An 11,347-nucleotide genomic window follows, 5' to 3' on the forward strand; every position below is an offset into this window, starting at 1 on the left:
TCTCTGCTGCAAGGACCATCCTCTGCATCAGAAGTGACCATGCTCAGCTAGCCTGCTGGGGAAGGTTCACTTAGGAGGAAAGGCACTTCTTTCGTTCACACTTGTGCAAATGACTCAGAGCTTACTCACCTGGCATTTTGCTATAGCAAAATGATAGGGAACAAAAACTAAGATGTTTGAAGGCAGTAAAACCTAAATAAAAAATAAATATCATCATCCAAGAAAGACCTATTGGAGAAAGCAGAGGATGAAAAAGAAAATGAAACAGTGTTTTATTCAATGTATTTCAGCAGTCTTTGTGAAATTTAATTTAAAAAAATATGGCCACTTTTTCTTCAAAGAACTGTGCTTTTCAGTGGCAGTTACATCAAACCAACCAGACCCTCGGTGTTAACTTTTTGCTATGATTGATTATACTTGGGGACATGTTATTGAAGATACTCATGCTAGGAATGAGAAGGAAAAATACCTATCAAGGTTTTATGGAATATTTTTGCATCTCATTAGAGTTCATTGCTCTTTTACTTTTGGCAAATATGCCCATTATGACCTATTTTATGACATATTTTTAGGCATTAAGTTTACTGAATACAACATCTGCCTATTTACTGAAATTGTTTCCTTTAATCATGGCTTTTTGTATCATCCAGGTTTCTTGATAAAATGTATAAATTACTTTCTGATTTTCTCTAAAACCACCAAACTTCCATTTAAGAATCAAAAGTTATTTTATTTCTTCACAGTAATTTTCATTTGGATTTCAGTCCTTGCTTATGTTTTGGGAGATCCAACTATCCACCAAAATGTGAAGGCACAGAATGTTTATTCTTATCAATGTCCTTTCTACTTGAGTATTCAGAGTTACTGTCTGTCATTTCCCATGGCTGATTTTATTTATAGCTTTAATAACATCTTGGTCAGAAGTTACTACTTTAGTAAAGGCTATTAGGATATCTTTCTATAGGAATGAGAGTCTCCTATATTTTTCTTTTCATCCATCTAGTTATATAGTGAGCTTTAAAAAAGTACTCCTGACTGAGCTCATTACCTGTTTTCTTGGTAGCTGGTTACCATTTGTCCTACTTCAAATTGTCCTTTTACTTAAAATACATATAAGCCAGAATATATAGAAATGAACATTCCCTGTATTTTATCAATAGTTTTCTCACTGCTATTTATTGGTTTAATTGCCACAAGCATAATTTAAGAGACATCACATTACCTGTGGATTAATGTGTCAACTGGAAATGATGCCTAATTACACTCACAATTTATAATATGGAGCAAATTTAAAACCTTATACCATTAATAATTTGTTACATGCCAATTATATCTCAAAAAGGCTGGACAATTTTGTTAGTATGCTGTCATGTTGAAACTAATTAAAACACAACTACAATAAGAATCATCATTTACAAACAGGTAGGCACGATGGCTCAGGACAAATAAAAAACTGAATTGAAGTCTCTCCTTCTTGTTTTCATAAATTCTCACTATGTGTCTTTTGGAACTATGCTATTATTTATTAAACTGTATGTTTTTTTAAACAAAACAATTCCAAGTCTTTATACCTTCTCAGGAACACTGTATATTACAAATATTAATTTGTTACTAACACAAGCATGAAATGAGTTAATATTTTGGTCATATTAATGTTTCTATTACAAAAACAAACAACAAACAAAAAAATCTCGATGCAAACTATTATGTAAATCTGAGATTTACTGCCAACTTTAAAAAATGACCTGAAATAGACAGTTTTTATCAAATTAAGAAAAATAAATTGCATTCTGTAAACTAGAAACAGTGGAGACCAAAAGTAAAATCACATTACCATCTAAAATCACTCCAGAAAAATGAAACACTTGCATTTGCACTTAACAAAACATATACAGGATCCATATAGTGAATATTATAACATACTGATGAAAAAAAACTAAAGAAAACTCAAACAAATGGAGAGACCTTCCATAGTCATGGATTGAAAGATTAAACTAGAAAACATGTCAACACTTTCCAAATTGGTTAATAGGTTTGATGTAATGGTTATCAAAATCCCAAGAAGGTTTTTTTGTAGATGAGCCTATTGAAAAATTTATATGGAAATTTGGGGTGCCTGGGTGGCTCAGTCAGTTAAGCTAAATTGAGACTTTTGATTGACTCTTCTCAATCAGCTCAGACTGACTTAGCTAAGTCAGTAAGTTGAGACTCTTGACTTTGGCTCAGGTCATGATCTCATCATTCCTGGGTTCGGGCCTTACATGAAGCTTTGCACACTGTCTCAAGCAGAGAATCTCAAGCCTAAGTTTGTCTCTCTCTTGAGATTATCTCTCTCTCCTCTCTCAGCCCCTTTCTCTCTCTCTCTCTCAAAATAAATAAATAAACTTTAAAAATTTATATGGAAATTCAGAGGCCCAAAGATAGCTAAAACGATTTTGATTGAGAATAAAGTGGTACCATTACAGTCCTGGGCATTTATCCCTGAGTAATGAAGACTATGTTCACACAGAAATCTGTGCATGAATGTTTAGAGTGGCTTTATCTGAAATAGCCAAAATCTGGGAAGGACCCAAATGTCCTTCAGTGGGTGAATGGCTACACAGAATATGGTGCATTCATGCCATGGAATACTACTCACTGCTAAAAAGGAATGAACTATTTACATATGCATCCCTATTCATGAATTGCCAGAGAATTATGCTAAGTGAAAAAAAGCCAACATTAAAAGGTTACACACAGGATTATTCCATTCTTAAGACCACAAAAATAATATATGTGAGAAAGATTGTTGGTTGCCAGGTTGAAGAGTGCTAAGAGTGGGAATGAAGTGGATCTGGTTGTAAAAAAGGGGGGGTAACATGAGGGATCCTTGTGATGGAAATGTTTTGTAGCTTGCCTATATCAATGTCAATATCCTGGTTGTCATTACACTATAGTTTTGTAAGATATTACCACTGGGGGAAATTGGGTAAATGTTAACTGGGTTCTCTATTATTTTCTTTCAACTGTATGTGATTCAACAATGATCTAAAAAAAAACTTAATTGAAAAAGTTACCATATAATAAAATATGGCACAACTGTTAAAAATGACAACAATCCCCCCAAAAGAATAAAATGGGAAGAATTATTCTACCCAATATTAAGACCTATTATTTAGCTACAGTAATCAAGACAGTGTGGTGTTGGCTGAGGGATAGACATGTACATAAGTGTACTAGGGTTGAGAATCCAGAAATAGACCCACACAAATATGCTGAATTAAATTTTGACAAGGGTGCAGAACTAATTCAATGGAGGAAGGATAACCTTTCAACAAATGGTATAAGAGTAATTAGACTTCCTTAGGTCCAAAAAATGAATCTTGACTTAAACTTCACACACTATATAAAAATTAATTCAAAATAAATTACAGAAATCCATGGGGGAGGGGAAGGGAAAACAAAAAGAGGGTAGAGTGGGAGAGAGTCAAAGCATAAGAGACTCTTAAAAACTGAGAACAAGCTGAGGGTTGATGGGGAGTGGGAGGGAGGGGAGGGTAGGCAATGGGCATTGAAGAGGGCATCTTTTGGGATGAGCACTGGATGTTGTATGGAAACCAATTTGACAATAAATTTCATATATTAAAAAAAACAAAAAAAAAACAAAACCAAAAAAAATTACAGACAAAATTAAAACATAAGACAATAACAAAAAATTTAAATACATAGAAAAATCTTTGATATCTAGGGCTAGGAAACAAGTTCTTAGGCTTGAAACCAAAAGCATGATCCACAAAAGGAAAAACTGATAAGTTGAACCTCATCAAAATTAAACACTTTTGTTCTGTGAAAGCCCATGTGAATATGATGAAAAGACAAGCTACAGACTGGGAGAAAAGTTTGCAAACTATGTATTTGACAAAGGATTAGTATTTTGACCATATAAAGAATTCTCACAAGACCAAACAATACAAGTACTGGTGAAAGTGTGGGAAATCTGGAGCACTCATACTCATGCATATTTCATGGAAGTGTAAAATGACATTGTCACTCTGCAATACAGTTTGGCAGTTTCTTAAAAAACTAAATATACAGTAACTTTAAGTCCTAGATATTTTACTCTTGGGCATTTATCCCTTATAAATAAACATTAATATTTGCACAAAAATCGGTATACAAATGCTCATAGCAGCATTGTTTCTAATAGCCAAAAACTAGAAAAACAGCCCGGATGTCCTTCAACAGGTGAATGGTTAAACAACCTGCAATACATCCATTGCACAAGGTACTAATAAATGGAACAAACTCTTGATACACTCAACAACTTGAATGAAACTTCAGAGAATTACACTGAGGAAAAAGTAAATAAAACCAAAGAGTTATATGCTGTATAATTTCATTGTTGAAATGAGAGAATTTTAGAAATGTAGAATGCATTAGTGGTTGCCAGATTAGGGGAGTCAGGGACAGTAGGGTGGGAAAATGTGTGTCATTCTAAAAGGACTATATGTGTGATCCTTGTGATGAAAAAACACTTCAGTGTCTTTACTATGGTGTTGGATACCCAAACCCAAACATGTGGTAAAACTGTATAACACTAAGTATACACCCACACCCACTCCCACCCACAAATAAATACGACTGGGAAATCTGAATAAGATCAGTGGACTGCATCCATGCCAATATCTTAATAGTGATATACTATAGTTTTGCAAAATCTCATCTGCATTCTTTTTTCTCTTTTTTTAGTTTATTTTTTGAGAGAGCGAGAGAGCAAGTTGAAGAGAGGGGCAGAGAGACAGAGAGAGAAAGAGAGAGAGAGAGAGAGAGAGAGAGAGAGAGAGAGAGGGAGAGAGAGAGGCTCTGCAGTGCCAGCATGGAGCCGAATGCAGGGCTTGAACCCAAGAATCATGAGATCATGACCTGAGCTGAAATCAAGAGTCAGACACTTAACTGAGTGGGCCACCCAGGTGCCCCATATCTGTATTATTTCTTACAACTGCATGTGAATCTACAATTATCACAATAAAACTTTAAAATTAGAAATAGAAAGGCAGGTTTTGAAGGCAAAACAGAACCAAATTCAAGTAGAGGTGGTGAATTGGAATCAAAAAGAGGATACTAGTAAGAAGGAAGGATTCTTGTAATGCATAGTGCATTTTCTCAGGACTTTGCATTTAAACAGACTTAGGTTGATAACTGGCTTCATCACTGGCAGGGTGAATGAATGATTCAGCCTCTCTGATTCTCCATTACCTCATGCATAAATGTAAATAATAATATTACTCCTTCTGTGAGGCTGCTCCCAAATATCTGGATTACACGTTCTTCTCTGTGTTCCAAGTTTCCTTAGCTCACTCCTGCTATGACTCTTATCACATTTGCCTTTTAATTATTTTCACTGTGGCCATCTGCTTATTAGACGATAGTTACTCAAGCACTGTTGTCCTGCAAGAATCATCCCTGTGTCTCCATAGTCTGCCTCACCCAGCACCTGGACCCTGGTACTCAGCAAAGGAGTAATGATGACACATGCTGCTTACTCAAAACACTCTATTATTATATGATCATCTTGCTCATAATATAATATATTGACTATAATATAATATATTGAAGATGAGTGAACATAGAAAGTCTCTGCTTACATTTATTTTCATAAGAACAGGGCTGGGGGGCAGTGCTGGTGGTGGTGGTTTGTATCCCCATATCTTGTTCAGAATATTCTGGTACCATTGTATTCTCCACTTTTTCCCTTTCATAAACCTAAATACAAAAGAACTGATTAACAGAGTCGGGTTTCAATAAATACTTGTTGGTTGAATACAACACTACCATGAGGTACTTTAGTTTTTCAGCCAGTTAACTGTAGCTGTCATTCTTATGTATGTAAGCTTACACTAGCATAATCAAGAACATGACCTCAGTGATCAGTGGCCTTGGATGAGTCGCAGTGAGCTCTTTCACATTCTTTCTCTGCCTTTCTCCTGATGTTTTGGCCAGAACTTATTCTGTGTTTTTCTCATAGGCTTCCTTCCCCCTGTGTCTTTTCTTTGTGCTTACACAGCTTTTCTGTTTGCATGTCTATCTACCCCAAGTAATTGTGAGATCCCAGATATCAAAGGCTATAATCCATTCTTCTTTCATTTCCCACTTCCAGGATATCCTTGAAACACAGTGGGCATTGCTGTTTGCTAACTGCATTAATTCATTTATCTTTGTAATGACTCTGACAGAAGATACATTCCCTTTGTTCTGTAAAATTTAATGTAGATATTATATGTGTATGTACCAGGTGGTAAATAGGCTATTGTATTGAGTGGTTAATATGTTACATGTGTATAACTTGGACTTATTTCCTTTACCACCTCACACCAAGAAAATCAGTTTTCAGTACCCAGAATGGCTTAAGGCTGCATATATCAGGCTTTAGAACCACTTTCACTCATAAGAAATCCACAAAATTTTTCTGCTCAAACTGTGCTTACTTTCAGCAATGCATAGTGTCATTGCAAACTGACTTCCCAGCTCAACCATAGAATTATTAAAGTCAGTGACCACACTGCATCACTCATGCGTACTTCTGACATCCAATTAAGTGGAAACCTCATTGTAGGTACTTAAATAGCACCTCTTGACTCACTTATTTGGGCTATTTGTCTTTAAAAATTTGACCCCGTGGGGATTCTCTTTCCAGTAACAGTGGTATGAAGAGTTTGGGCAATTCACTTTTCACAGAACACAAGTAAAAACCTGGACAAAAATATTGAAAAACAACTATTTTATGACACTGACAAACAATAGAAACCCTGAAAAGTTTTTCTTTATGAAAAACTCCTGCTATGTTGGGAAGAAGAAAAGTTTGTGGCCTTTCTACCTGGGGGTGTACCCATCTCCACTCTCCAGCTCAGACAGTAAAAATCAACTCCTTTACTGTGTGGAGGTGGTGGACTCAATCTGGTAATGTTGACAGACCAATTAGGGACTTTGTACGGAGAGTTTGGAAGTGGGGAGTCATAAAAGGGTTGAGATATTATATTCTCCACTGTTCATGGTCTGACTGCTAAACTGCATGCATGGGGAAGACACAGGGAGTCAGGCAAAAGTTGGAAGTGTGGGATTACTTATGATGGATGTTGATGGATGTTGCTGTACCTTTGAATGCATTCCTCAACCCACATGCACCTTGGGTGGCAGAGAGAGGTGGCCTTACTGGCTTGAGTAAGGTTGCAAGATTTAGCAAATAAAAACAGAAAATGCTCAGTTACATTTGAATTTTAAATATACTAAAAATAGTATTCATCATTTACCTGAAATTCAAAAGGCATCTTGTAGTTTATTTGGCAACCTTAGAATTGAGGTGTCTGAACAAAAACTCTACCCAAATCATTGTCTGAATGCAAAGCAACTCTATAAGTGAAAGGAAGACTGCCAAGGTTCCCAGCAAAAGAAAAAAAAGGGGGGGGGGAAGGAAAGGGAAAAATGCTGAGCAGAGACACTATTGCCTACACACCATGTGGGAGACAGTTTTAGCAGCTGAGTCTAATTGAGGTCACAATAATTATCAACTAATAATTTAAAAAAAAAGATGAAGTTAGCAACATTAAGAAAAAACAAAACAAAATTAAAATCACTACAATGTGTCATCTATAAGGCTCATCTTTCAATCCCAATTTACTACATAGGGGGAAAAATGGAAAGCATAACCCATTCTCAAGAAAATAAATGAGTTAGTAGAATCTGCACCTATGTGAAACTAGATATTAATTTAGCAGATAGACTTTAATGCAACTATTATAGATAAGTCAAAAGAATTTAAGAAATAAATATTTAAAAGTTAAAGGAAAAATAGAGTGGACTTAGGTCAAAAATAGGGAATATTAGCCAAGAAATAAGAACTCTGAAAGGAAAAAAATGGAAATTCTAGAGCTGAATAGTGTAACAACCGAAATTTAGAAAAAAAAAATCACTAAATTTACTCAAGAGCATAACTGAGATAGCAAAAGAAACAATTGGAAAACATGAAGACAGAACAACAGAAATTATTCAATCTAAAGAACAGATATAGGAGTTAAGATGGAAGAGAAGTAGGGGGACCCTGGACTTTCCTTGTTCCTCAATCACAGCTGTATTGAGGTCAGGTCACTTGGAACACCCAGGAAATCAATCTGAGGACTGACAGAAGGATCTCTATGGTTAGAGGGAGACCGCATGGTTGGTACAAGGTACATGGAAGTGAATTGAAGGAGAGAAAAATGGCAGGACCAAGGTGGGGGACAGAACCCTTTCCATGGGGAGACAAAGGGAGAGAAAGAGAGAGGGGTTGACAGAGTGCAGCAATGGGGTCACACAAGAGGAAACCTCTCAGGACCATGGACTGGGGAGCAAGAGGTACTGAGTGTTGCAGGGTTTTGTTTTTTGTTTTTTGTTTTTGTTTTTGTTTTTGTTTTTGTTTTTTTTGCAAACAGCATATGGAGCTCAAACTGAGATTTTGGAAGTGTGCAACTTTCTCCAGAGCAGAGCTGTGACATGCACTCCTGGGGTAAAAGATGGTGTTGACCCAGACTGCTTGTCATGGTGTAGAGATCTGCTGGGTCATACTACCCTTCCTGGAGTACATTTGGAAGAGGGTATATTGACTCTCCAAGGACAAAAAGCCCCGCCAACACCAGAAAAAAGTCTTTCATTGGCAGGGGACAGAGGTGCAAGCAGAGAGCAGATAACCTGCTTGCGCTTTTTGTGGTGCTACATCATAGCTACTGTGCACTGTGCAGATGTGGAACTGTTTTTCTGGGAAAAAGGACATCAGACACAGCAGAGAGAGGTTCTACTCTGGAGGAGGAGGGTGAGTCTGCATGGTACTAGGTCCTTTAAGATTTCAAATTTTGAATCCCAGCTGCATGCTAAAAGAAAAAATGCAGAAGAGCTGTGGCACAGGGTGTACTGACAAAACAGATGAACATATGGGAAAGCGGGGGAGAGGAGAGGAAAACAAATGACCAGAAACTCTTAAGGACAGAGAACAAACTAAAGGTTGATGGAAGGAGGTGGGTGGGAGATGGGCTAGATTGATGATGGTTATTAAGGAGGACATTTGTTGTGATCAGCACTGGGTGTTGTATGTAAATGATGAATCACTGAATTCTACTCCTAAAACCAATAGTGCACTGTATGTTTAGCGCCAACTAAAGTTTAAATAAATTAAAGAAAGAAAGAAAGAAAGAGCAGAGATAAGAGTGAATGTATGTGAATGAAGCTTCAGAGGTTTGTGCATCAAGCATCCCAATTTATGTGTCATTGTAATAAAAGAAGGACAGGAGAAAAAGAAGGGGCAGACAAAGTTTTTGAAAAAAAGGCAAAAAATTATAAATTATGGTAAAAGGATTAACTTACAGATGAAAGAAACTAAATAAACTCCAAGCAGGAGAAACATAAAGAGAATTACAACTTAAAAACTAAAGACAAATGGAAAATTTGAAAGCAGCAATATAAAAAATAGAACATCAGAGAAAACAAAACATAAAAAATCCCCATAAAGGAAACAAACCCAGAATAATCAAGGAACAGAAAAAGATAAGTGTGGATAGATTGTGCTAAATGAAGGGAGAAGGTGTAGAGGTAGGCAGAAGGCAGATAGTGTAGGGTTTTGCAGGCCATGCAAAGGAGAGTGGATTTCATTCAAATTAAAATGCAAAGTCCCATTTTAATTTAATAGGTCCTGACATAATTTGTTCAACATGCTTAAAAATCATGATAGCTAGCTTGTGGACAATATAGTTTAGGAGGATGAGAGTTGAATAAAGAAAGAAAACTAAGATATTACAGTAATTAAGGCAAGAGACGATGAGTGACATTGGATATTAACATGGTAGCAATAGATCAGGCAGTTTTATTCAGGATATATTTTCAAGATACAATCAAGAGAACTTGCTGATGGACACTCGGGGAAAAAATACAACAAACCTAAGAGTTCAAACAGGGAAGTCACATAGGTTAGACAAGTCTGGGTTTCAGAGAAGAGAATGGTCCTCAGATATAAATTTGGATGGGTTCCATGTTTTGATCCTTTATTACAATCCATCTATTTTTGACCAATTTTCTGATTCCTCAGGTACATGCTCTGTGTATGTTTTCTAGAGTCTTTAGCTGTAATCGGTAGAAGAGATAGGCAGTAGTGGGTTCACTCCATGGTGGCCAGAAGCAGAACTTCCTCAGTGAATTTTATGGACGATAAATTCAGTTGTAAGTTACATCAAGTTAGTGGTCTGAATTCATAGTCGGATTCTTCGTTCTATGTGAAGTTATACTAAAATGGTTAATGGATTATTTTAATTAGTGTGTCCTAAAACATAAGGAGGATTTCCCTGAAGGTCAAAATTTATGAGCAATGACTGAAACATGGGAAAAAGATTTAATCTGAGTGAGTAGCTAAACCACACCTAAAACCAGTCATAGGGCAGAAGGGCTTTCAGAGGTAGTCAGGTGGCACATTGTCCCTGCAGTGGGATCCAGAGGTTTCTCCACACAGTGGTGAAGACAGGCATATTGCTGCTCCTGCCCTTAGTTGAGATACTTCAAATTCCAGTCCTTGTGCCTGGATGCTTCCTTGTGGGATTATATAAAGAGCATTCTCACACTGGCTGCATAAGAATTAGAGCATGTGCATGTACATTGGCTTATAGTTGTATATCTATACTTTTCATGATGCACAATGGATTATATTGACTCACTGGTATCTGTAGATTCCTCAGATGGGTACTCAGCCCCGTTCATATATTCTTCTCATGGACAGTTTGGCAAGGAGTCATTATCCTTTCTGATTTAATCTTCAGATCTATCTTCTATTCATTTTCTAATAATGATTATTATTTTCATCCTAAAAGCAATTATAAAACATGTAAGTTAACTTGGGCTGGAAAGCCCCCTTGTGACCTCATCAGAGAAACTAGGAATTAAAATGTCTAGCTATCTACCTATGCATGCATGATATCATGGCTCCAACCATATATCTATCCCCCCCCAAAATATGCTTTGAGATCCTATAGAGGCTGAGAACTAAACTGCAGTCCACGTCCCATTAAAAAGCTTCAGCATCATCCTATGATGCAGGTCAAAGGACCTTTTCCCCAAATTTGAAATTCCAATCCTCTATGTCTCTTCTAAGCCCAATGGCCTCGTTTGAGTGTGTGTGTGTGTGTGTGTGTGTGTGTGTGTGTGTGACATACTTATCTTTAACTTATAAACAAAAGATCTCAGATGGAACCAGGCTTTTCCACATCTTTTCAGATGATAAATCACTGGGGTTCCTCCCACTTACCAGAAGCAAATAACTATAAAGGACCTAGAACCAAATGACCTAATAGGCACATAT

The 11,347-nt window shown here is 36.7% G+C and overlaps 1 pseudogene; it reads left to right on the forward strand.

Annotated features, from left to right (window-relative positions):
* The first annotated feature begins 320 nt into the window (after positions 1-320).
* Positions 321-1,386, forward strand: LOC101096450 (annotated as a pseudogene).
* Positions 1,387-11,347: the final 9,961 nt, after the last annotated feature.

The sequence above is a fragment of the Felis catus genome, chromosome X (genome assembly GCF_018350175.1).
Source record: "Felis catus isolate Fca126 chromosome X, F.catus_Fca126_mat1.0, whole genome shotgun sequence".
NCBI lineage: Eukaryota > Metazoa > Chordata > Mammalia > Carnivora > Felidae > Felis > Felis catus.